The sequence below is a fragment of the Pleurodeles waltl genome, chromosome 2_1 (assembly GCF_031143425.1).
Source record: "Pleurodeles waltl isolate 20211129_DDA chromosome 2_1, aPleWal1.hap1.20221129, whole genome shotgun sequence".
Classification (NCBI taxonomy): Eukaryota; Metazoa; Chordata; class Amphibia; order Caudata; family Salamandridae; genus Pleurodeles; species Pleurodeles waltl.
The window spans coordinates 692,268,371-692,293,483 of NC_090438.1; positions in this window are offsets into that span (position 1 = coordinate 692,268,371).

The window sequence follows — 25,113 nt, forward strand, 5'->3', positions numbered from 1 at the left end:
GATTGGATGCTGAAATTGACATCCAAAGTTCACCCCCCTGAAGGACCAATCACAATAATTGAGCATATTTTTAAATAGAGAAGAACTTGGAAGAGGAGAGGAAGATCTATGCCTGTCTTGAAGCTGTCCAGAACTCTGTTTAAGTCTGTTGTCACTCTCCTATTCTCTAAATTCCCTGATGAATGTTCTCATCTTAGTCTTAACTGTCCTATTCTGTTATGTGGTTCAGTGCTTATAAGGGCAACTAATTTGAACAGCTGATCTGTGATATGTGCAGCCTGTGTTCTGCACCACCATGATGCTGCTGTCAACTTGCGCCAGAAGAAGGTGACCATCCTGTCTGCTGTCCCATGAGAAGAGGTATAAGTAAATGTGGTTTCTTGTTTTCCTTGTTTCCCTTTCAGTTAGGTACTTACACCAGTGTCTTTTTATAGTAAGCTGTCTTAGTTAGATGTTTTTCCAAATTATTTTTTTATTTTTTTTATTTTTATTTTTGCCCTCATGTGTTAGCCCGTTCCCACACATGCAAGCCCAAATTCGTGTTAGTAACAGGAATGCCCCAGCTTTGAAACCCAAAATCTAAAAGTGATTGATAAACTGTGATTTGATGATTCACTGTTGTTACCATCATCTGCTTTGAATTCTAACTTTAATATGCATATTGTGTTATTGTTAATAAATATTATTATTTGGAGTGTCTAACAGTATTGATGGTTAGTAGGCTAAATCTTTTCAGATGTTTTGGTCAGCCTGTGTTCTTTATGTATGTTTATAACCATTTACGTACATTGATTTTGGGATTGCAAAAAAGCTTTGAAACTTCATTCAGTTTGGAGTTTGATTTAGTGATAAATTGTTCTTGGAATTTAATATTGTTCATGGTTTCATGTTATTGATTCATGATTGCATCATTCTGACTACTAACTCCTTCACCACGTGCAAAGATTTAGTCGACCTCTGGAGGTGAGAATTGTGATGGTGTCTCACCCGCAGGTTCTAAACCTGAGGAGGGAAGAAGACTTCTGCGGGTGCGCTAACTGTTCCATCACTCTGAAGGTTTAAAAGTCAGAAGAAAAAGCAAGAAAAAGACACACTGCATTGACATACTAGGATTTAAACCTTCCATCTTCTGAGTGACGGTCCAAGCGCTTTACTAGTAAGGTAGAAGTGACTCTGTTCTGCAATGCATCAAAATGTAACTATAACATTCCAACCAAACATCTTGCTAATCTGAGTTTTTTGAGGTATTTGCATGGAGAGACCATTGCAACAACAATCTCTCTCTCTCTCTCTCGCTCTCTCTCTCTCTGTCCTTCTTCCATCCCATGATGTGATGGGAGAGAGAGAGACAGTAAGTGACAGATTGAGAGAGAGGGAGAGAAATTGAGAGACATAGGTTGACAGAGAGAGCATGCGAGAGAGAGGGAGGGGGAGAGGTTTTTAGGCTTTGCTGAATGATAACCGTAGAATGAGATATTTTAGGACAAAGTGAAAAGAAAAGTGTATTTGTCAATTAAAACGACTGAGAATCTCTTTCAGTGTGAACCTTAATTATATGGAGTTGAGAAGAAATAAAAAATATGGAATGTCTTCAGACACACCTGGAATTGATCCCTCACCTCTCAGGTGTGGCGGTCTGTGACCATTAGTCCTCAGGTGCTTCTGTGCCGTCCTCCCTCAAGACATACCTATGACTTGCAATCCACAGACATGATGGCAAAGAGATATAAATGCTCCATCACAATGAAGATTTAACAGTGAAAAGAAAAGGAAAGAAAGAGACACACTGCTATGACATACTAGGATTTAAAACTTCCACCTTGTCAGTGACAGTCCAAGAGCTTTACCAAAAAGGCAGAAGTGACTCTGCTCTGTATCAAAACATAAAATATACCATTCTACCCAAAGATCTTACTAGGCTGAGGTTTTGAAGTGTTTGTATGGAGAGACCATTGCAATAAGACAGAAAGTGACAGATTGAGAGGGAGGGGGAGAAATTCAGAGAAATTGATTGAAAGAGACAGACAGTGATAGATTGAGAGAGAAGGAAGGAAATTGAGAGAAATAGATTGGTAGAGAGAGATTGAGAGAGATGGGGGAGGGAGAAAGTTTTTTTAGGCTTTGATAAATGTTACATGTAGAATGATGTATTTCAGAACAAAGTTAAAAGAAAAATGTATTTGTCAATTAAAATGATTAAGATTTGCTTTCAGTATGAACCTTAAACTTTTGGAGTTGAGAAGAAATTAAACAAATGGAATGTCTTTGGACACACCTAGAAGAAAAACCTCAACACTCAGTGTGAGGGTCTGTGTCCGTTACCGTGACCATTAGTCCACAGGTGAGTCTGTATGCCCCATCTAGATACATACCTATGATGTGCAAATTACAGAGATCGTGATGGTAAAGAGAGTGAATGTTTCATCACTACAGAAGTTTAACAGTCAAAAGAAAAGGAAATAAAGAGACACACTGCCATGACATACTGGATTTAAACCTTATACCTTCTACCCGACAGTTCAAGAGCTTTACCAATGAAGCAGAAGTGACTCTGCTCTGCGGTGCATTAGAACATAACTATAACATTCCAACCAAAGAACTTACTAGTCTGAGTCTGTGAAGTACTTGTATGGATGACCATTGCAATAACAATCTCTCTCTCTTCCATACCATTATGGAGTATAAGCGAGAGAGAGAGAGAAAGTGACCGAAAATGACAGCTTGAGAGAGAAAGGAAAATTGAGATAAAACAATTCACACAGAGAGTTTTAGATAGAGAGAGGGGGAGCGAGGGAGAGAGGTTGTTTAAGCTTTGATGAATGCTACACGTAGAATGAGATGTTTTAGGACAAAGTTTAAAGAAAAGTGTATTTATCATTTAAAACATGTGAGATTTGCTTTTAGGATGAACCTTAAACATTAGGAGTTGAAAAGAAATTAAAGGGGCAGAATGTCTACAGACACACGTGGAATAAAACACTTACATATCTGTCTGAGGGTCTATGACCGTTAGCAATATGCCACAATTGATTCTATACTGACAGCCTCAAGACATACCTACGACATGCAATCTACAGACCATGATGGCAAAGAGACGTGGAAGTTCCATCACTATGAAGGTTTAACAGTCAAAAGGAAAGGAAGTAATGAGACACACTGCCACGACATACTAAGACACATGTTTATACTCTGCTTGTGCCAGATTTGCGTAATTTTTTTTAACGTAAATTCAGTTCAAAACTAAGACCATATTTATACTTTGACGTTAGACCCCGCTAACGTCAAAATTTATCAGTGTGCGTCATTTTCTGGATGCGTGAAACTGCCTTGCGTTAATGACATGCAAGGTAGGTGTTCCCGTCCAAAAAATGACTTCAACACCTATGCGCCATATTTATCCAACCGGGCAAAAATGGCGCACGGCTGGGAGGTGGAGGCGGAAAACGACATAAACCCCGATTTGCGTAAAAAATTAACGCCTGGGTCAGGGCAGGCAGTAAGGGACCTGTGAGCTCTTTTCCATGGTAGGAGACCATAGAAGCAGTCCACAGGTGCCATCCCCTGCACCCAGGGACACCCCCTGCCACCCTAGCCCACCCCTGGAGGACATCCACGAATGGGGGGACCCATCCATGGTGAGTCCAGGTAAGTAAAAATAAATATTTTTTTAGAGTGGCATAGGGGGGCCTAACTTGGGTCCCCCTGTGAGCTACTGTGCCGAATGGCCATGCCCAGGGGACTATGGCCATTGGGCAAGGAGGCATGACTCCTGTCTTTGCTAAGACAGGAGTCATTTCCATGGGGGTTGTGCGTCAAAAAATGTTGCAGGTCAGGTTGAGGCAATTTTTTTGACTCTAACATGACCTGCACCATTCTTTGATGCACAACCCCCATTCTTCCCTACGCCTCCGCTGCCCGGTTTTGAGTCATTTATTTTGATGCAAGCCAGGCCAACGCGGCGGCTAACGTCATTCCGTAAATAAGGCGCCCGGCTGGCACGTTGGAATGTCGTTAGCCGGAGTTAAACTTTTTGATGCAAATCTGCCCTGATGCTGATTTGTGTCAAAATTTATAAATATAGGACTAGGAGTTAAACCATCCATCTTCAGATTGACAGTCCAAGAGCATTACTAGTATGGCAGAAGTGACTTTGCTTGGCACTGCATAAAAACCTAACTATAACATTCCAACCAAATATCTTGCTAGTCAGAGTCTTTGAAGTACTTGTGTGGAGAGACCATTGCAATAACAATCTCTCTCTCTCTCTCCCTTCCATCCCATTATGGAATGGAAGGGAGAGAGAGAGAGGGAGAACAGAAAGTGACAGATTGAGAGTGAGGAAGAGAAACTGAGAGAAATAGATTGACAGAGCTTGAGGCAGAGAGAGGCAGAGAGGTGTTATAGGTTTTGATGAATAATACACATAGAATGAGATGTTTTAAGACAAAGTGAAAAGAAAAGTTCATTTGTCAGTTAGAACGATTGAGATTTGCTTTCAGTATGAACCTTAAAGATGTGGAGTTAAAAATAAATTAAAGGAGGTGACTGATAAAAGACACCCCTGGAGTAGAACCCTCAACTCTTAGTATGAAGGTCTGTGACCATTAAACCACAGGTCAGTCTGAGCTGTGCTCTCTCGAGACATATGTATGACATGCAATCTACAGATCGTGATGGCAAAGAGAGGTGAATGTTCAATCACTACAAAGGTTTAGCAGTCAAAAGAAAATGAAATAAAAAAACACACAGCCATGACCTACTATGATTTAAACCTTCTACCTTCTGACTGACAGTGCTAGAGCTTTACCAGTAAGGCAGAAGTGACTCTGCTCTGTGCTGCATCAAAATGTTTTCATAATATTACAACCAAAGATCTTGATAGTCTGAGTCTTTGAAGTGTTTGCATGGAGAGACCATTGCAATAACAATCTCTCTTTCTCTCTCTCTCTCTTTCTCTCTCTCTCTCTCTCTCTCTCTATTGAATTGAAGGGAGAGAGAGAAAGTGATAGACTGAGAGCGAGGGAGAGACATTCAGAGAATAAATTGACATAGAGCATTTGAGAGAGAGAGGGGCGAGAGAGGGAGAGAGGTTTTTAGGCTTTGATGAATAATATATGTAGAAAGAGATATTTTAGGACAAGGTGAAAAAAGTACATTTGTCAATTAAAACAAGTGAGACTTGTTTTCAGTATGAACCTTAAAGATATGGAGTTAAAAGGGGGGATTGTTTACAGACAGACCTAGAGTAGAACCCTCACCTCTCAGTGTGAGAGCCTGTGACCATAACCATTAGGCCACAGGTGGCGCTGTACTATACTCCCTCGAGACATGCTATGATATGCAATCCACAGATCTTGATGGCAAAGAATGTTCCATTACTATGAAGGTGTAACATTCTAAAGAAAAGGAAATAAAGAGACACACTGCAATGAGAGACTGGGATTTACCCTTCCACCTTCTGAGTAAGAGTCCTAGAGCTTTACCGGTAATGCAGAAATGAGTCTGCTCTGCACTCCATCAAAATGTTACTATAACATTCCAACCACAGAAATTGCTTGCTAATCTCGTCTCTCTCTGTCTCTCTCTGTCTCTCTCTCTCTTCCATCCCATGTTGGGACGAGATGGGATGGAAGAGACGGGGGAGAGAGAGCGAGAGAAAGAGACAGATTGAGAGAGACTGAGAGAAATAAATTGACAGAGAGCACTTGAGAGAGAAGGGAAAGAGAGGGAGAGATAATATTTAAGCTTTGATGAATAATTTAGGTAAAAAGAGATATTCTAGGACAAAGTGAAAAAAAGTGTATTTGTCAATTAAAGTGACATTTGCTTTCAGCATGAACCTTAACCATTTGGATCTGAAAAGAAATAATAGAAGACCAACGTCTATAGATGAACCTCGAATAGAACCTTCACTACTGGGTGTGAATGTCTGGCACCTGAACCATTAGGCCCCAGGTAATTCCATACACTGCGGTCTCGAGACATACCTATGACATGCAATCTACAGGTCGTAATAGAAAAGAGATGTGAACTTTCTATCTCTACAAAGGTTTAACAGTGAAAAGAAAAGGAAATATAGGGACACACTGCCATAACATACTAGGATTTAAACATTCAACCTGCCAGTCCAAGAGCTTTATTAGTAAGGTAGAAGTGACTCTGCTCTGTGCTGCATCAAAACGTTATCATAACATTCCAACCAAAGATCTTGCTAGTCTGAGTCTTTGAAGTACTTGTATGGTGTGACCATTGCAATAACTCTCTCTCTCTCTCTTCCATCCTATTATGGTATGGAAGAGAGAGAGAAAGTGACAGATTGAGAGAGAGAGAGATGTTGAGAGAAATAGATTGACAGGGAGAGCTTGAGAGAGAGAGATGGGAGAGAGAGTGAGAGAGGGTTTTTTAGGCTTTGATGAATGATATATGTAGAATGAGCTATTTTAGTACGAAGTGAAAAGAAAAGTGTATTTGTTAATTAAAACAAGTGAGCTTTGCTTTCAGTATGAACCTTAAATATTTGGAGTTTTTAAGAAATTACAGAAGGGGAATGTCTATATACACACCTGGAACAGAACCCCCTTAGTGTGACCATTAGGCCACAGGTAATTCTGTATCTGAAGTCTTGAGACATGCCTATGACATGCAATCTGCAGGTCGTGATAGCACAGAGAGTGAGGGCCATATTTATACTTTTTGACGCAAAACTGCACTAACGCAGTTTTGCGCCCAAAAAATTAGCGCCGGCTAACGCCATTCTGAAGCGCCATGCGGGCGCCGTATTTATTCAATGACGTTAGCCGGCGTTAGCTGCCGGCGCTGTCTGGTGTGCGTTTAAAAAAACGACGTACACCAGGCAGCGCCGGCGTAGGGGGAAAATGGCGTATGGGCTTCCACAAATGGTGCAAGTCAGGCTGAGGCAAAAAAATCGCCACAACCCAATTTGCGCCATTTTTTTACGACGCCCATCCCCCATTGAAATGACTCCTGTCTTAGCAAAGACAGGAGTCATGCCCCCTTGCCCAATGGCCATGCCCAGGGGAGTTCTGTCCCCTGGGCATGGTCATTGGGCATAGTGGCATGTAGGGGGGCACAAATCAGGCCCCCCTATGCCACAAAAAAAAATTAAAAAAAATACTTACCTGGACTTACCTTAATGTCCCTGGGGTGGGTCCCTCCATCCTTGGGTGTCCTCCTGGGGTGGGCAAGGGTGGCAGGGGGTGTCCCTGGGGGCAGGGGAGGGCACCTCTGGGCTCATTCTGAGCCCACAGGTCCCTTAACGCCTGCCCTGACCCAGGCGCTAAAATCCGGCGCTAATGCGGGTTTTTTAGACCCGCCCACTCCTGGGCGTCATTTTTGCCCGGGAGTATAAATACGACGCATATGCATCGGAGTCATTTTTTAAGACGGGAACGCCTACCTTGCATATGATTAACGCAAGGAAGGTGTTCACGCAAAAAAATGACGCTAACTCCATGAACTTTGGCGCTAGACGCGTCTAACGCCTACCTCTGTGGCATAAATAAGCCCCTAAATGTTTTATCACTATGAAAGTTTAACAGTCAAACAAAAAGGAAAAAAAAGACACACTAGGATTTAAACCTTCCACCATCTGATTGACAGTCCAAGAGCTTTACAAGTAAGGTAGAAGTGACTTTGCTCTATACTGCATCAAAACATAACTATAACATTCCAGCCAAAGATCTTGCTAGTCTGAGTCCCTGAAGTACTTATATGGGGAGACCCCTGCAATAACAATCTCTCTCTCTCTCTCTCGCTCTCTTTCTCTCTCTCTCTCTCTCTCTCTCTCTCTCTCTCTATCTATCTCTCTCCCTCTCTCTCTCTTTCCCTCTCTGAGAGAAAGTGACAACTTGAGAGAGGGGTGTAAAAATTGAGAGAAATAGATTGACAGAGAGAGCTTGAGAGAGAGAGATAGGAGAGGGGGAGAGAGGTTTTTAGGCTTTGATGATTGACACACATGGAATGAGATATTTAGGACAAAGATAAAGGAAAAGTGTATTTGTCAACTAAAGTGAGTGAGATTTGCTTTCAGTATGAATTTTCAACAACTATTAAAAGAGAGGAATTTCAACACATACCCCTAGAACAGAACCCTTACCTCTCAGTTCGAGGGTCTGTGACAACAACCAGTAGGTTACCTAGGACATGCAATCTACAGATCGTGATGGCAAAGAGACATGAATGTATCATCACTACGAAGGTTTAACAGTCAAAAGAAAAGAAAAAGACACATTGTCATGACATACTAGGATTTAAACCTTCCACCTCGTGTGTAACAGTCCAAGAGCTTTACCAGTAAGGCAGAAGTGACTCTGCTCTGTACTGCATCAACTCGTAACTATAACATTCCAACCAAAGATTTTGCTAGTCTAAGTCTTTGAAGTATTTGTATGGAGAGACCATTGTAATGCCAATCTCTCTCTCTCTCTGTCTTCCATCCTGTTATGGGATGGAAGAGAGAGAGAGTGCAAGAGAGAGGGAAAAAGTGACAGAGAGAGAGAGAGGAATAGAGAGAAATAGATTGCCAGAGAGAGCTTGAGAGAGAGAGGAAAAAATGTTTTTAGGCTTTAATGAATGATACACATAGAATTAGATATTTTGGGACAAAGTGAAAAGAAAAGTGTATTGTCAATTAAAATGAATGAGATTTGCTTTCAGTATGAAGCTTAAAGATTTGGATTTGAAAAGAAATAAGAATAAAGAAGTGTCTACAGATGCACCAGGAGTAAAACTTTCACCTCGCAGGTGAGATGATTGTGACCATGACCATTAGGCCACAGGTGATTCTTGACTATCCTTCCTCAGGATATTACTACCTACCTCTGTGGCATAGTACCCCTTCTGTTCCTTTGCACTTTGAGCTTGGGATCAATTCCATTGCTGATATGATTGCTCTTCGCCCTACATTGGTTTGGGCCCATCTGAATAAAAATGCCAAGAAGAAATTGCTATCAAATTCTTGAACAGGTTGCACTACTGAAGGCGAGAGAGGGGATCCAGAGGAACCAGTGGCATAGGAAAAAACTGAGTGGTGGTGCCCCTGCGACAAGAGCTTGCTATAAACTGTGCATTACTTAGGGGACGGGTAGTCTGAAAAGAGATAGGCCATAACAGGTCCGTTATTTTCACTGTGATAAAATGAGCTTAACAGAAAAGATTCAGGGCTATTAGCAATGATTCCCAAAAGGAAATGATAGTACTATTGCCTTGTCCCTTTGTTTCTCAGGCGGGCGGGTGGGGTTGACAGGCGAAGGTAAAGTGGCAGGGTTTTGCCGTTCCTAACGGTTTAGGCGGTGTGCTACAGAAAAACAATAAAAACGAAGTGATCGAAGAATAATGAGAAATGATCTGATGTACTGAAAGCCCCCAGTAAAGCTGTTATTTCTTGATTGAAATGGAAATTGTAGTGCTAACATGCAAAATCAATAAAACAAAATAACTGCCCATCAGAAAACTATTGCAGAAATATGATGGATGTGACATCACATTAGGGAGCAAATACAAATCGGTGGATGTCAAACATTAACAACATCTGAGGCATCAGCATTGATGCGTCAGATTTTGTGCGCTTCCCTAAAATCCCCTAACAACACCATGGTTCATCTGTATTTAAAATAGAGAGCTCCATGGCACACTTTTTCAGAGATGTACCAGAAATTCCAATGCATCTGTTGGGGCTAAAGTCATGCATTGATGGGAGGCTTCCATTTGAAAAAGCCCTGCATCAATTGAAGGACTGCTCTGAGCAGGTGGTAACAGTCTGACGCAGTGAAGTCGCAGAGTGATGCAGTGAAATGCAAATGTCACTGCATCAGTTCTGTGTGGCTTTTTGCCTGGGAACGCCTACCCTGCATACATTATTCTCGTCACAGGTATAATTTTATGCAGGGCTTTCCAAACTGACACATTAGGCCCAATACATCAGTTTGTAAATCTTGAGCAGTGCAGTGCACTGCTAGCATCTCCGCTGAGTCAAAATAAATGACACAGCAGTCCGCAAAAGGCTTGAAAATGAGGGCCCCAGAGTTATAAATGGTCATATGATCAAGGATGGGGCCTGACTTTCTAAATGTAGGCAAAAGCTGCTCAAGATAATAAGCATAATTCAATACCATATAGATATCTCGCTCCCACAAGGAAAATGCTGGATTTGAAATTTATTTAGACTTCATTCCATCTGAAGAACTGTGCACTTTGGGTCAGATTTAAGTGGACGTAGCACCTCCTTGTGCCACATTAGCATATATTTTTTTACGCTAATGTGGCCCAATGAGGCCAAAATCACAGTGCCAGTTTTACAAAGTGGTGCAATGCATGCGTTGCGCCACTTCGTAACCCCTTGTGCCACATTAGGCCTGCGCCAGGTATAATGTATGCAAGGGGTTTTCCCCCATTGGGGGGGGGGGGGGGGCGAAAAATGACGCAAAGAAATCCCCAAGATTTCTTTGCATCATTTTTTGCAGCTTTCTTAATGCTTGCACAGCTCAGGCATTAAAAAGAGGCACACTATTGTTTATACTAGGCCTCAATGTGCTTTGCAGGATTAGCGTCAAAATTGTTGATGCTAATCCCGCAAAGCGCCAAACTAGCATTACATTTTTTGACGTTAGTTCCTTAACTACTGCCATGGTTCAACTTATCTTAAATAAGGTGCACACATGGTGGCATTAGGGGGGCGCTAAGGGGCTCAAAAAAAGTGGCGATGCATTGGATGCAGCACCACTTTTATAAAAATCTGCCCCTTTGTACCTTAAATTTAAACTACTGCATGTTACCAATGAGAGACTGTGGGCCCAATTCACAAAAGTAACTTTCACTTTTGTGTAATTTTACTATTTTTTGCTTTTTACAAAGGAAATGATTAACAAAGGTATGCTGCACTTTTGCGTAAGTTATACCTTTGAGTACGTTTTCTACTTTTTGATTATTCCTAAAATCTGAGTGGAGGCTGCTGTGGGAGGCCATGTACTAGATAGGTGGTAGTTTTCTCTTTCAAATAGAACTTAAGCTATTAATCTTCTTCCTTTTCAATCTGATTTCTACAGTACACAATGTAGATTTTCTCAAGGATCAGCCTTGAGTCCTACACTCTTAAATGCACATTTTGTCATAGTTGGACTCTTGCTCTAGGCAAGACTGCTGGGTTAAGGATGACAGTGCTTATGTTTGTAGGTGACTATGTCTATCCTACAATAAGTCACAACTGTAGTCCCAACCCTTCCGGCTCACTAGCAGTACCTCACGAAAAACCCAAACAGTTAAAGGTGATTTGTGGCAGCCTTTACGCATGGACTCAAGAATTTGACATCTCAGCGAGTATCATGGTTAAACAGAAATTACCCCTTTCTCACAGATACATCATGTCTCAACCAAACATAGGCAAAAACAAAGATGCAGTAAGGTTTCAATAGTTTTTATTCAACTCAATCTGCGGTAAATTGTATGGGCTGCAATGATTAGGGTAATGAACAGTGCAAGAGACAGAATTGTAAAAACAAGAGTCATGATTATAAAGACCCCTACCATCTTGCAGTAACATGGAAAGACATAGGCCCTCATTACAACCCTGGCAGTCGGTGTCAAAGCGGCGGTAATACTGCCAACGGGCCGGCGGAAAAAAAAATGGGATCACGACTACGGCGGAAACCGCCAACACAGCCAGCCACTTTAACACTCCGACCGCCAAAGCGGTAGCAACAAACACCGCGGCAGTAACCGCCAACAGCCAGGCGGAAGACAAAGTACCGCCCACCCCATCACAACCCGCCAATCCGCCAGCTTTTCCGGGGAGGTACCAAGGCCATCAAAAGCACAGCGGAAACAGGACTTGGAAAGGAATCCACTCACCTCTCGTCACTCAACGAAGAAGCAGGAAGCCATGGAGCCTGAGCTGCAGGTCCTGTCCATGCTGGTCAACCTCCTCATCTACCAGGAATATGAAATGTGGTGCTGACGACCACGGTGAGTACTGCACCTAGTACACATGGGATGGGGGGAGGAAAAAGAGAGTGACACACACACCCAACAGGCAACACCCTCACCACCACCCTCACCCCCAACACCATACACACAAACAGATGCAACATTACATATACACCCGTAACCCCCTGGAAGAACGCAAGGACCAAAGGAATTGGGTTAAACAGTGATATTTTAGAAATAGGGAGATATATGTAATAAATAGAAAAACAGTGTATACAAAAATATACAATATGTACATCAGACGGTACATTGACCATTCAAAATGTCCATGGGCCACTGGGCCAAAAATCATGGTCCAAGCCCACACTTGACTCCTGCCTCAATATGGAGAGAACACTGCAGAGGCATCAAGTCGAAAACACACAGGCACCTCAGGGGGATGGGGAAGGGAGGGCACCTCAGCCGGAAGATAGAATACCGCCACTGGTCCTCGAGGGGGCTCCATGCCCACTGCTTATCCTGGGGAGTGCAAGGCCACAGTCTCAAAAGTCTCTCTATTGGGTGGTTTGCCCACTGCTATGTCCTGGGGAGCGCAAAGCCACAGTCTCAAAAGTCTCTCAAGTGGGTGGTTTGCCCACTGCTTGGTCCTAGGGAGTGCAAAGCCACAGTCTCACAAGTCTCTCAAGTGGGTAGTTTGCCCACTGCTTGGTCCTGAGGAGTGCAAGGCCACAGTTTACCAAGTGGATGGCTTTTTCCACTGGTCCTGGAGGGGGCTTTGTGCCCAGTGTGCTTCATCCTGCCAAGGATAGGGTGAGTGGATGCATATCTCCACTGGTTCTGGAGGGGACCTTGTGCCCAGTGTGCTTCATCCTGCCAAGGATAGGGTGAGTGGATGCATATCTCCACTGGTTCTGGAGGTGGCCTTGTGCCCAGTGTGCTTCATCATGCCAAGGAGAGGGTGAGTGGATGCCTTTCTCCACTGGTTCTGGAGGGGGCCTAGTGCCCAGTGTGCTTCACCCTGCCAAAGATAGGGTGAGTGGATGCCTTTCTCCACTGTTTCTGGAGGGGGCCTTGAGCCCAGTGTGCTTCATCCTGCCAAGGATAGGGTGAGTGGATGCCTTTTTCACTGGTTCCGAAGGGGGCCTGGTGCCCAGTGTGCTTTATCCTGCCAAGGATAGGGTGAGTGGATGCATATCTCCACTGGTCCTGGAGGGGGCCTTGTGCCCATCGATGCAACACTTGGGGTGTGGCAGTTCACAGTCCATCACCTGAGTGTCTGAGGCACAAGATTTGCAGGGAACAGGTTGCATGATAGTCCATGGAGGCAGGGCAAGATTCCATCCTGCGGCAGCTAAGGCTGCAAACTGGTGGTAGTGCTGGTGCTGGTGGGGGTGCTGCCAGTGGTGGTGGGAGGCTCCAGCCCTTCTCCTGCAGCCTCAGACGGCTGCCCACTGGGGCTGCTGCTGCTGCTGGTAGTGGTCCTACTGTCTTCAGTGCAGGTGGCAGTGCTTGCGGGGGTGCAGGTGGCAGTGCTGGCCGTGGTGCAGGTGCCGGTGCTGCCAGTGGTGGAGAGAGGCTCCAGCCCTTCTCCTGCAGCCTCGGATGGCTGCCCACTGGGGCTGCTGCCGCTGACAGTAGTGGTGCTAGCGGCAGTGCAGGTGGCGGTGCTAGCGAAGGGGGTGCTGGCGGTGCTGGCCACGGTGCAGGTGGCGGGGCTGGTGGTTGTGCTGGTAGACACCCGGCCTTCACCTGCAGCCTCCGGCGGCAGAAGTGCCTTGCCTGGTGTTTTCTGTCCTATCCTCACCTTGGCAGATGGTGGTGTGACCTTGGGTCTGGCAGATGGAGTTTTTGTGGAGGCCTTGCTGGGTGGTTCGTGCTCCTTGCCCTTGCTGCATGCTGTCCCCCTCTTCACCTTGGCAGGTGGCAGAATGTTTTTGTCCTTTGCAGGGGTTGGTGGCACACTGGCTAGGCTGACTGGTGCCCCCTTTGAGCCTCTGTGAGTTGCAGGTACCACAGCAGACGTCAACTTGGTGGCTGAGGTGCTGGCCTGGGTTCTGGACACCCTGGCCCGAGGGGAAGGACGGGGGGAGGGGTAGGGAAGAGGTCAATGTTTGTCAGGAAAAGCTTCTAGAGACACTAGGGTGGGAATAGGGAGGGGGTTTGGGAGTGGAGGAAGAGGGAGTGGTTGTAGGAGGTGTCTGTCTGCTGAGTTTGGGTGCAAGTGCATGGGCTGGATGCTGTTGTGAGGTGGATGGCTGTTGGGTGGGTGGGTGCTTGCGTTTGAGTACTTTGGGAGGAGGAGTCAAAGACACACTGGGAGAGGACGCAGGGGACGTGTTCGTGGATGTGGGGGTGGTGACTGCCTGTGAGGGGTGTGTTGTGATGGGCATGCTGGTGATGGAGGTAGTGGATGAGGATGTAGTGAATGCAGGTGTGAGTGGAGACGCTACTGGGAGGGAGGTGGACGATGAGGAGGAGGGGGACACAGTGGAGGCAGTGGATGTTGGTGTGTCTGCATGAGGATGGTGCTTGTGTGAGTGCCTGTGAGATGAATTGTGGTGCTTGTTTGCCTGAGCCACTTCTGGGTGTTGATTTGGGTGAATGTTGGTCTGAAGGTGTGCTTGGGATAGGCTGGGGTTGAGGGGATTGGGTCAGGGTAGAGGAAGCTGGAGGGGGGGGGAGGCTAGAGACATGTACAAGGGCTGCCATCAGGGAGGAGGCCAGAGCCTGAAATGCTCTCTGTTGGACCACCATGCCAGAGTGAATGCCCTCCAGGTATGCATTTGTTTGTTGCAAATGCCTCTCGACACCCTGGATGGCATTCAGCATGGTTGACTGCCCAACAGTGAGGGATCTCAGGAGGTCAATAGCCTCCTCACTGAGGTCAGCAGGGCTGACGGGGGCAGGACCTGAGGTGCCTGGGGCGAAGGAGATGCCCACCCTCCTGTGTGAGCAGGCACGGGAAACACGCTGAGGGGCTCCTGGGAGGGTGGTGCTGGTAGGGGGGGGCGGCTGTATCTGTTGTTGGGGTGGGCACAGAGGTGTCCATCACCGCAAGGGAGCTTCCACCGGGGAGGAGATGCTGTCTGTGGTCTCCCCTCCTGTCCCCATCGTGGTGCTCCCCTCGCCCTCCGTCCCACTGGTGCCCTCACCCTCAGTGGATTTGGCCTCCAGTCCCATGTGGGATGCAGCTCCCTCCCTCGCTGGTGCCTCTGCTCCTCTGTCAGATGATGCTAATGCACACAAGAACATGGTGACAAAACAAAAAGGGAGGGGAGAGACAGAGGATACACTTGGTCAATGCCAGCAGCACCACTACCGTTGGCGTACATAACACACAGGGAGCAGCCCTATGCACTAGGCCATGCACTACCAGTTACTAAGATAGTCACCAGAACATGCGGTACAATGCCTACCGCCATTAGCTGCACACCTGAAACCCACAGGACCCTGCCAAAGATGCCCACTAACACTATTTGGTTAGGAGTGCTTCAGAGCCTGCCCAACAAGGGACCTACCCTGCCATCTTCGCCCTGGCCTAGAGGCACCCATAGCCCACATCCTCCACCCAGGTAACTCTTAACACGTGCAAAGTCAGGATTCAGAATCTGTACTCACCCCCTTGTGGCTGCTGTGATGCCTTCAAGCACTCATCCAACTCCGGATAGGCCACCGCCAGGATGTGGAACATCAGGGGGGTCATGGTGCAATGGCCACCCCTTCCTCGTTGGGAGGCCAGCTGCAGCTGGGCCTCCACCATCTTCTTTGCCCAGCGGTGCATGTCCTCCCACCTGTTGCGGCAGTAGGTGCTCCGCCTGTCAAAGACCCCCAGGGTCCGCATCTCCTTGGCAATGGCATGCCAAATACCCTTTTCTGGTGGGCACTGACCTGCAGGGAAAAGACAGCAGAAAAAGGATTAGTCATACCGTCCGGACTGTCATACACATGGCCCACCATATCCCTCCCATCCCCTTACGCACATACATTGACCACCATGCATGCAGCACTCGGCCCAGGACCCCTTTTCCCCCACCACATGTGGCTTACACACACAGCACTCCATACATTCATGGCCCATGCATCATGCTCACAGTGTACTCACCTGTCTGGAGGACCGTAGAATAACGTGTACTGGGGTAGGACCCCATCCACCAGTTTCTCCAACTCCTCCGCAGTGAAGGCAGGGGCCCTTTCTCCAGATACATGAGCCATTGTCACTTCCAGACACAGGTCACAGCAGCACTTTCAGTGTAGGTCCTCTACTGTTGAAGGTCAGGTAGCATGTGAGTGAATAGATAGAAAATGCCAGCCACGTACCATCACCGCCAGCATACATCGCCATTGGCTCCTGGAACCCATAGGGCCCAATGAAAACCAATGCGCAGTTGCGCGCCGGTCTTCGACCGCCAACCGCAATGGAGCACAACACCAGCGGAATTACCTAATTTCCACTTGTCCCTCCTCACAGGTCAGACAGCCGCCATTTCAGGGGGCACAAGGCATGGCACCTAACTGCGTCACAGCAGACACTGGCACAGCAACTGACTGTCGGATTCACAAACAGACTCTGTAAAGAAAAAATCGTCATTAGTGCAAAAGATGTGTGAATATGACCCTCTGCTCACCGTTTTCTTCCATAGGCTTCAACCGCTGAGGCTGAATATGAGATGGCGTCATCCTCAGGTGTACAGACCCCTGGTGGACCTTGCGACAATGGAGGACAGACACATTATCCTAACCTACAGACTTGATCAGGCCACAATCCAAGAACTGTGTGCCCAATTGGAGCCAGACCTGATGTCAGCTATCCGCCAGCCCAAAGGTATCCCCCCTCTAGTGCAGGTCTTGTCAGTGCTCCATTTCCTGGCAAGTGGTTCCTTCCAAACAACAGTGGCCATGGCATCAGGGATGACCAGAGTGTTGTCAGCCCTGCTAAAACACATGCGCAGCTACATCGTATTCCCTGAGGTGGAGGATTTGGCCACAGTGAAAGCTGACTTTTAGGCCCTGGGACATATCCCCAACATAATTGGTGCCATTGATGGTACACATGTGGCATTTGTTCCCCCCCCCCCCCGGAGAAATGAACAAGTTTTCAGGAATAGAAAAAGCTATCACTCTATGAATGTGCAGATGGTGTGTTTGGCTGACCAGTACATCTCCCATGTGAATGCCAAATATCCTGGCTCTGTGCAGGACGCCTTTATCTTGAGGAATAGCAGCATCCCATATGTGATGGGCCAACTTCAGAGGCACTGGGTGTGGCTAATAGGTGCGCCCAAGGTCCCCACACAGTATAAGTAGCTGTCTGGGTATGGGGTTGTCCCTAAGGGTTAGTGTGTGTCTAACTGTTGTACCTCGATATTTGCAGGTGACTCTGGTTACCCCAACCTCTCATGGTTACTGACCCCAGTGAGAAATGCCAAGACAAGGGCAGAGGAACATTACAATCAGGCACATGGGCATACAAGGAGGATTATTGAAAAGACCTTCGGCCTCCTGAAGGCCAGGTTCTGGTGCCTCCATCTGACAGGTGGACCCTGTACTACTCACCCGAGAAGGTGTGCCACATCATCGTTGCATGTTGCATGTTGCACAACCTGGCCTTGAGATGCCAGGTGCCTTTTCTGCAGAAAGATGAGCCTGGAGATGGTCTTGTGGCAGTGGTGGAGCCTGTGGACAGTGAGGAAGAGGAGGCAGAGAAAGAAGATGTTGACAACAGAAGTAATATAATACAGCAGTACTTCCAGTGACACACAGGTAAGAAACACTATAAATTCATTAACTTTTCAGTTTTCTGTTGGACATTGTACATGGCAGCCTGATTTCCCTACGTCTATGGCCACTTACTGTACCCTTTGGCATTTCTATTTTCAGAGCTCTTTGTCCCACTCTAGCTCCTGCTATGTGTACTGCTGCCCACCAAAGGTCATTCCAAAGTATATTTAACTGTACATATGACTTGCAACGCTTTGATAATGTTGAAGTAAGATATATTTCAATCATATGACACACAGACTCAAGATTTGTATTTCTTCCAAGGGTGTTTATTTAAGTGCTCAGAAGCAGAGGGGGATGTGCAATGGGCTGGGGTGATGGTGGAGGAAAGTCCAGGGTAGAGTCCAGTCTCTTGGTATCACAGGTGCATTGTCCAGTGGGGCATAGGTAGGGGATTAATGGCAGTTCAAGGTGGACAGGGTGACAGAGTGGGACAGAAGGGTGACAATCAGGAGAGTCCTATTTCCTGGCAGGGGTCTTGGCAATGTTCTCTGGCTTCTGCCTGGATCACATGGACTGTTTGCGGGATAGTTCTCCTTCTGCAGGTGGTGGGGTGCTGGGGGCCTGTTGTTCCTGTGGCGGGGCCTCCTTTCCACTAGCGCCAGCGGAGGTGGAGGGCTGTTCTTCGGTGTGGCTAGTTTCAGGGGCCCTTTGATGTGCCACTGCCTCCCTCATGGTCTTGCCCATGTCAACCAACACCCCTGCAATGGTGACCAGGATGACGTAGGTATGTTTGAGGTCCTCCCTGATCCACATGTACTGTCCCTCCTGCAGCCACTGGGTCTCCAACTACTTGGCCAGTATCTGGCCCATGGTCTCCTGGGAATGGTGGTATGCTCCCAGGATGTTGGTGAGTGCCTCCTGGAGAGTGGTTTCCCTGGGCCTGTCCTCCTCCTGTCGCACAGCAGTCCTCCCAGCTTCCCTGCTGTCCTCCGTCCCATGAACTCTGTGCCCAGTGCCACTGACCCCAGGTCCCTGATCGTCCTGGGTTTGTGGGGTTGCCTGGGGTCCATGTAGTTGTGGACACACTGCTGATTGACATGTCCTGGGGACAGTGGCATGAGCCCACTGGGTGAGTGATGTGGTGGTGTTTCCTGAGGGGGGGGGGGCTCTGTGGTGGGTTGAGACTGTGGCAGGGTAACCGACTGTCCAGGGGTTCCTGATGGGCCAGGTTGGTCATCCTGATCCAGGTGTGCAGAGCTGCTGTTGTCACTGTGGGCCTCTTCTGGGGGGGACTGGATATAGCTGGCACCTCCTCTCCGGTGACGTTGAGTAGGGGTCCTGTGGAGATGCAAATGCAGTGTTAGTATATCTGTGTGTGCCATCTTGTGCATGGCTGTGTTCTCCTGTATGATTGTGGTTTCCCTGTCGGCTTTGTCTTGTGTGAGTGGTTATTTTGTGGGCTGGGTGAGTCTCTCTACTGGGCATGCTGTAGTGGTTTCCAAGCAGGTCTGTTATGGGGGTCCATGCATTGGTGTTGCATGCAGGGCTTGGTAATGGGATGGGTGGGTTGTGATAGTGGGGTATGTGTGAGGTGGTAGAGTGATGGAGGTGAGGGAAGGGGTAGGAGTTTGTGATGGCATGCAGGTAGGGTGGGGGGGATAAAGTAGTAAACATTTGATTTACCAGAGTCTAGTCCTCCTGCTACTCCTGCAAGGCCCTCAGGAAGCATTATTGCCAAGACTTGCTCCTCCCATGTTGTTAGTTGTGGAGGAGGAGGTGGGGGTCCACCGCCAGTCCTCTGTACTGCTACCTGGTGTCTTGCAACCACGAAACGTACCTTCCCCCGTAGGTCGTTCCACCTCTTCCTGATGTCATCTCTAGTTCTGGGGTGCTGTCCCACAGCATTCACCCTGTCCACGATCCTCCACCATAGCTCCATCTTCCTTGCAATGGACGTCTGCTGCACCTGTGATCCGAATAGCTGTGGCTCTACCCGGATGATTTCATCCACCATGACCCATAGCTCCTCCTCTGAAAACCTGGGGTGTCTTTAGGGTACCATGGATGTGGTGTGAGTGGTATGTGTGAGGATGTGTGGGGTGATGTGTGGGGTGTTGTGTTGTGGGGTGCGTGGATGGTGCGTGGGTGATGATGTATTGTGCCTCTGATTGAGTGGGGGCTCCTGGCTTGTCTCGCTCTGCTTGCTATCTTTTGTTTCGCTGTAAGGGGTTGTAGGTAATGTGGGTGAGTGTTTTATAGTTGTGTGAGTGTATGGGTGGTGGGTGTGGTGTGTGTAAGTGTGTCAGGTGTGTGTATTTTGAATTGTCCAATATGGTGGTGTCTTGTAAGTGTGTGTGTATTTTGTGCGTGGCGGTGTGTACCGCCAATGGTTTACCACGGTTGAAAGACCGCTGCGGTGATTCGTGGGTCGTAATACTGTGGGCGTATTCCTGTTGGTGTAACGGTGTGGGTTTTGGTACCGCCAGTTTATAACTGACCTTTGTTCTGGCGGACGTTTGTGGGTGTCTGTATAGTGGCAGATTTCTTAGTGTGGGTCATAATACCCGTAGCAGAATACCACAGCGGTCATGGTATGTTGGTGGCCACCGGCACGGCGGTAGGCATCATTTCCTGCCAGGGTTGTAATGAGGGCCATAGAGTGTACAATATGTCCTATTACCCTATTCTGATAACTAACCTTCTACCTAAAGGAGAGCAGGTTATGTTAAACCTAATCTGCCAATGCCATGTCCCAGGTAAGAGCCCCCAACCCTTGTTACCTCGGAATGAGGTCTCTAGCTCTGACTCCATAGGAACACGAAGTCCGGGTCAGCGTCAAGGCGACGTGCAGCATCGTAAGCAGTGATGGTATCTGGTCAGAATCCCTCTGATTATCTGTTTAAAGTGAGGTGTGTTTATACAGATCTAATTGGACCCCTGACGTAGGTTGTTCCCAAACAATAGATAACACAGCATGCTTGGGACGGCAATTGATATAAACAATTCCCTTGAAGACGTGAAGAGGGAAAGTACCTAATGTAAACACCTACAGTTTGTTTGTCTTTGTCGCTTGATTTGACGCCTTAGTGGGGTGGCACTGATAACATAAACGTAAACAAATGGCCTAACTATGAACAAGGCAGCCATCTTAAAAGAATTAATTAAATAAATGGACTAAGACAGAGCTAGCTAAGTAGGTTAAAAGCTACTAGGTGACGGGGGTATGAGTCTACAAGCCAAAGGCTAAGTTAACTCCAGTTATCCCATTAAAACAAACTAGGATTCACTACACCCTTCCCATTGCTGTTACAAGTATGACGCCATAACTGGATGCCACCGAAGGTGAATGAATACAACTGCAAAAAAACTGCTCTGGACTAAAAGCTAAAGGCATAAAAATAAGTTTAACAACATATTTAAAAAGTAATAACTTAAAAACAAAACATATGAAGAGACCTATTGTCGACGATGACAAGCACAGCAGGCCAAAGTAAAGACAATAAAAGCCTACATTGAACTTTGGTAAAAAAAAAAAAAAAAAGCCATTCACTAATTCGTGAAACAATAGTCATGCTCTTGAAGAGTAGCTCCGAAGTCATCAACTAGGAAGACATAAAAAAATGAGGCCAAATCGTCAGATGTTAGATCGATCACATGGGCGGATGTATTCACGTACCAAAAGTGCGCAGTAGTCTCTCGTGCAGGTCCACCTACAGTAGTGCCAAGTTCTGTAGAGTGAAGAGCCAACTCATTCAACACAGAGTGTTCGTAAGAGGCCTTAGTCTCAGGGCCCACGACTGTGTATGAACCCTCATCGGGGACATCAGCTGTTCTTGGTCCAAAGGAGGCCCTGGCGTGACAGCAAGACACACTGTTGCCAAATGTTCGAAGAAGCACCATACGCAGCGAAAGACAGGCTGCACGCACCAAATGAGTGGTCGGAATGACAATGACCAATCTCACTCCAAGTCCTCCAGCACGGAAGCATCGAAGACCTGAACCATGCATTTACGGCACAGTTGTGCTGGTGGTAGCTGCTCCATCGCTCCGTGTAGCTGTTAAGAAACAACCACTGCAAATCAGAAGAAATAGCAGCAGTATTCAGCCAATCAATGGTAAAATGATAGGAAAGCCACCAAACACACTTGAAAAGAGCGAATAAATGGCCGACGTGATGTCTCCAAAGATAGTCTGGAAGATTGACACAAATCCAGACCCAACAGCCTTAAAGAAATGGACAATCCCAGTAGTGCTTGAGGCGTTGAAAATTCTGGATACCAGCTCACCAAAGTGCTTGGGGAATTTGGTATTTAATAGGGATTGTATCTTGGCTGATGATCTCACAATCTGGAGAGCATATGTCTCTCTAGCTGATATCAACGCGACCTGTTTGTAAAACAGTAGCACCTTTAGTCTGCTCAACTTGTCATAATTTACATTAATAGTATCACTGTGAGGCCACATTTCTGATACCTTTATCACTTGTGTGGGGGGAATAAAACATATCCACAACACGTAACGACCTTAGAGACCGAAATTATGTAGGCAATTCCTGGTTGCATACCGCAACAGCCTTGATCGCTCAGCACCACATAACTTCCATTGGAAAGTACATGAAATGCTGGTCGAATCAAAGAGACGGAAGTACCTTTCAGAAAACAGGACAAGTTGGCGACCCCTGCATTGCAATGCCCGTTTATGGACACCTGCTCACAGGTCATTGAACGACTAACAGTAGTCTCACATTCGCTTCCGCTAAGAAAGATCTCTGTTTTGCCATTCAGACATTTGTAATCAAAGGGGAACTCCCACTCTTCCTTAATATAGCTATCGCCCAGACGCTCATACCTGCCCACAGCAAGATGTTTTAGGCATTTTGAAAAATGAAAAGTGGAAATGGGCAGATTAATGATTACTTGTAGGAGCCATACTGTCAAAGGACTCGTTGTCCCTAGTACTCACAGCTCATTTCCAGCTAGGCCATCTGTGCAGGTGAATGTTCCTTCTAGCAATTGTCCCTTGGCCTTTAATTCTCTTGATGAGAATGATTGACCCACGGCTATCGCCAGCCTGGGTCCAAAGAATTTGTTGAGATTAATGCCTGATAACGACCAAGATGAACTTATACAGGAAGAAAGAGAGATCATTTATGATACCTTCCATTTAAACTATACTGACAAATTGGCGTTACCCTTAGGATCAAAGCCCCTATCTTTGATTAGTTGGAATATTGCAGGGCTTCGATCTAAAATAAACGACCAAGAATGGACGAGTTTTATATCATCCTATGACATAATTTGTCTACAGGAAACTTGGTCAAAAGATACGTTCCTTTTGGTTGGGTATACAACTCTTTACCAGCCGGCATTAACTTCCTCTATGGGAAGAGCACGAGGAGGGCTTTTAGTGCTTGTATCCTTAAATTTACCATCACTGAAGGCTTCCTTAATTTGGTCTTCACCTTATGTTATGATTGTTCTTTTATCCATTAGGGGGTGTAAAGACATTCTGATTTAAAATTTCTATAACAATGTCCCATGTGGTCTCCTTAAAGGAATGTTAGAGGATGCTGTGGATTTTAATGATTCTTCCACCAAATTACAGGATGAAGATTTAGATGTCTAATGGGTTGGTGATTTTAATACTCCCCTTTGTTGTCAGGAAAGATTAGAATTGTGTGCAATTCCCAATGAAGTTAGAGAGTCCTTAATCCACTTTACTCATTCACCTGAAGGAGAAGCTCTGAACTCCTTTCTATGTTTTTTGACCAGGTCCATGTTAGGGAGAAAGCGGCACCAGGCTCTTTAAATGTTCCAACTTTCATAGGGAATGCGAAAGGGAGTACTATTGATTTTATTCTTATTGGCTCCCCAGATTATCATTTAATCTGTGATTTTAAGATCATTCCTCACTGTGCCAGTGACCACAATCCCCTGTGTATTTACCTAGACTTAAATATAGATCAGGTATCTAGGGATAAGGGATTGAGAAGAAATACAACCTTTCATCCAAACTCTGGTCTTCATCTGAAGTGGGACAAAATAAATCCAACGACTTTCAATCAAGAAATTATAAGATCTAGGCTTGACTCCATTAACATATGTTTATCTCAGCAGTCTGATCATGAATTTGAACTATTAAGTAATGCTATTTCGCACTCCCTTGTGGTGGACAGGCCTACTATGGGTTTGCCAGCACACAGATGGTTTGATTTTGCGTGTTCAACTGCTCACAAAAAACTAAAGGATGCCCTTAAATCAGTTCCTACTTCCCGTTATGTAATTAAATTAGCTAGGGCTGAGTATAAGGCCACCTTGGAAAAAAGGAAATCAGAGATAAGGTCTAAGGCGTGGGAAGAGCTACAGGCTGCGTCCGATCTGAAGGACACTTCAAAATTTTGGAAGGTGGTGAATCATTTTTATTTCTCGGACAGTAACACTAAGGTTGATGTTTGTCTTATCGCAGAAGAAGCTTGGTTGAATCACTTTAGGAAAGTTTTTGATCCAGACAACGACTTTCTGACTAAGGAAGAAAATAATACCAACCCCAACATAAATGCCCTTGATATTTCTTTTGATTTACATGAGATCCTTGGAGCCATTAATCGTTCAAAACAAGGGAAGGCTCCTGGCCCTGATGGTGTTCCCATCGATATTTTTAAATCTATGCCTAATCTTTGGGGTCCCTTAGTTACAAATGTCCTAAAAAGTGCTGTTAAAGGAAACATACCTCCTTCCTGGAAAATGGCAATTATTATTCCTATTTTTAAAAAGGGTAATAGACAAGATCCTTTCTGTTACAGACCAATATCTTTGATCGATTCCACGGCCAAGATCCTGGGCAGTGTGATTTTGTCCCGCCTGGACGATTGGGTGCTACAGACGCAGATTTTATCTCCAATTCAATTTGGTTTCAGACCCGGTTTGGGCACAGTTGAGCAAGTATTAAACTTGAATCTTATTCTTAGCAAATATGTAACTGCCAAAAGGGAGTCAATTCATATGGCTTTTATTGACTTATCCAGCGCATTTGACTTGGTAAACAGGGAGAAGTGTGGCAAATCATGGAAACCCTAGGGTGTGACGTGACTCTATTGGAACTTATAAAGCACCTTCATATGGACTTAAAGGTTTCAGTTCAATTTGACCCATTGGGACAGAGAACTGCCCCATTCCCTCTTTTAGGGGAGTAAGACAGGGATGTATTTTGGCCCCCATTCTTTTTTTAATATATATAAATGGGCTCTATGACTTTTTGATAACAATTGGGAAGGATATGCCAAAGATGGGTCAGAGATTGCTCCCAGTTTTGTAATATGCAGATGATGCTGCACTTATTGCACGCACTGCTAACGGTTTACAAGGCTTGTTGGACCTTTTTCTGAACTTTATGCTGGACCTCGATTTGAAAGTCAATTACTCCAAGACATTTGTCATGATATGTGGCCCTCGA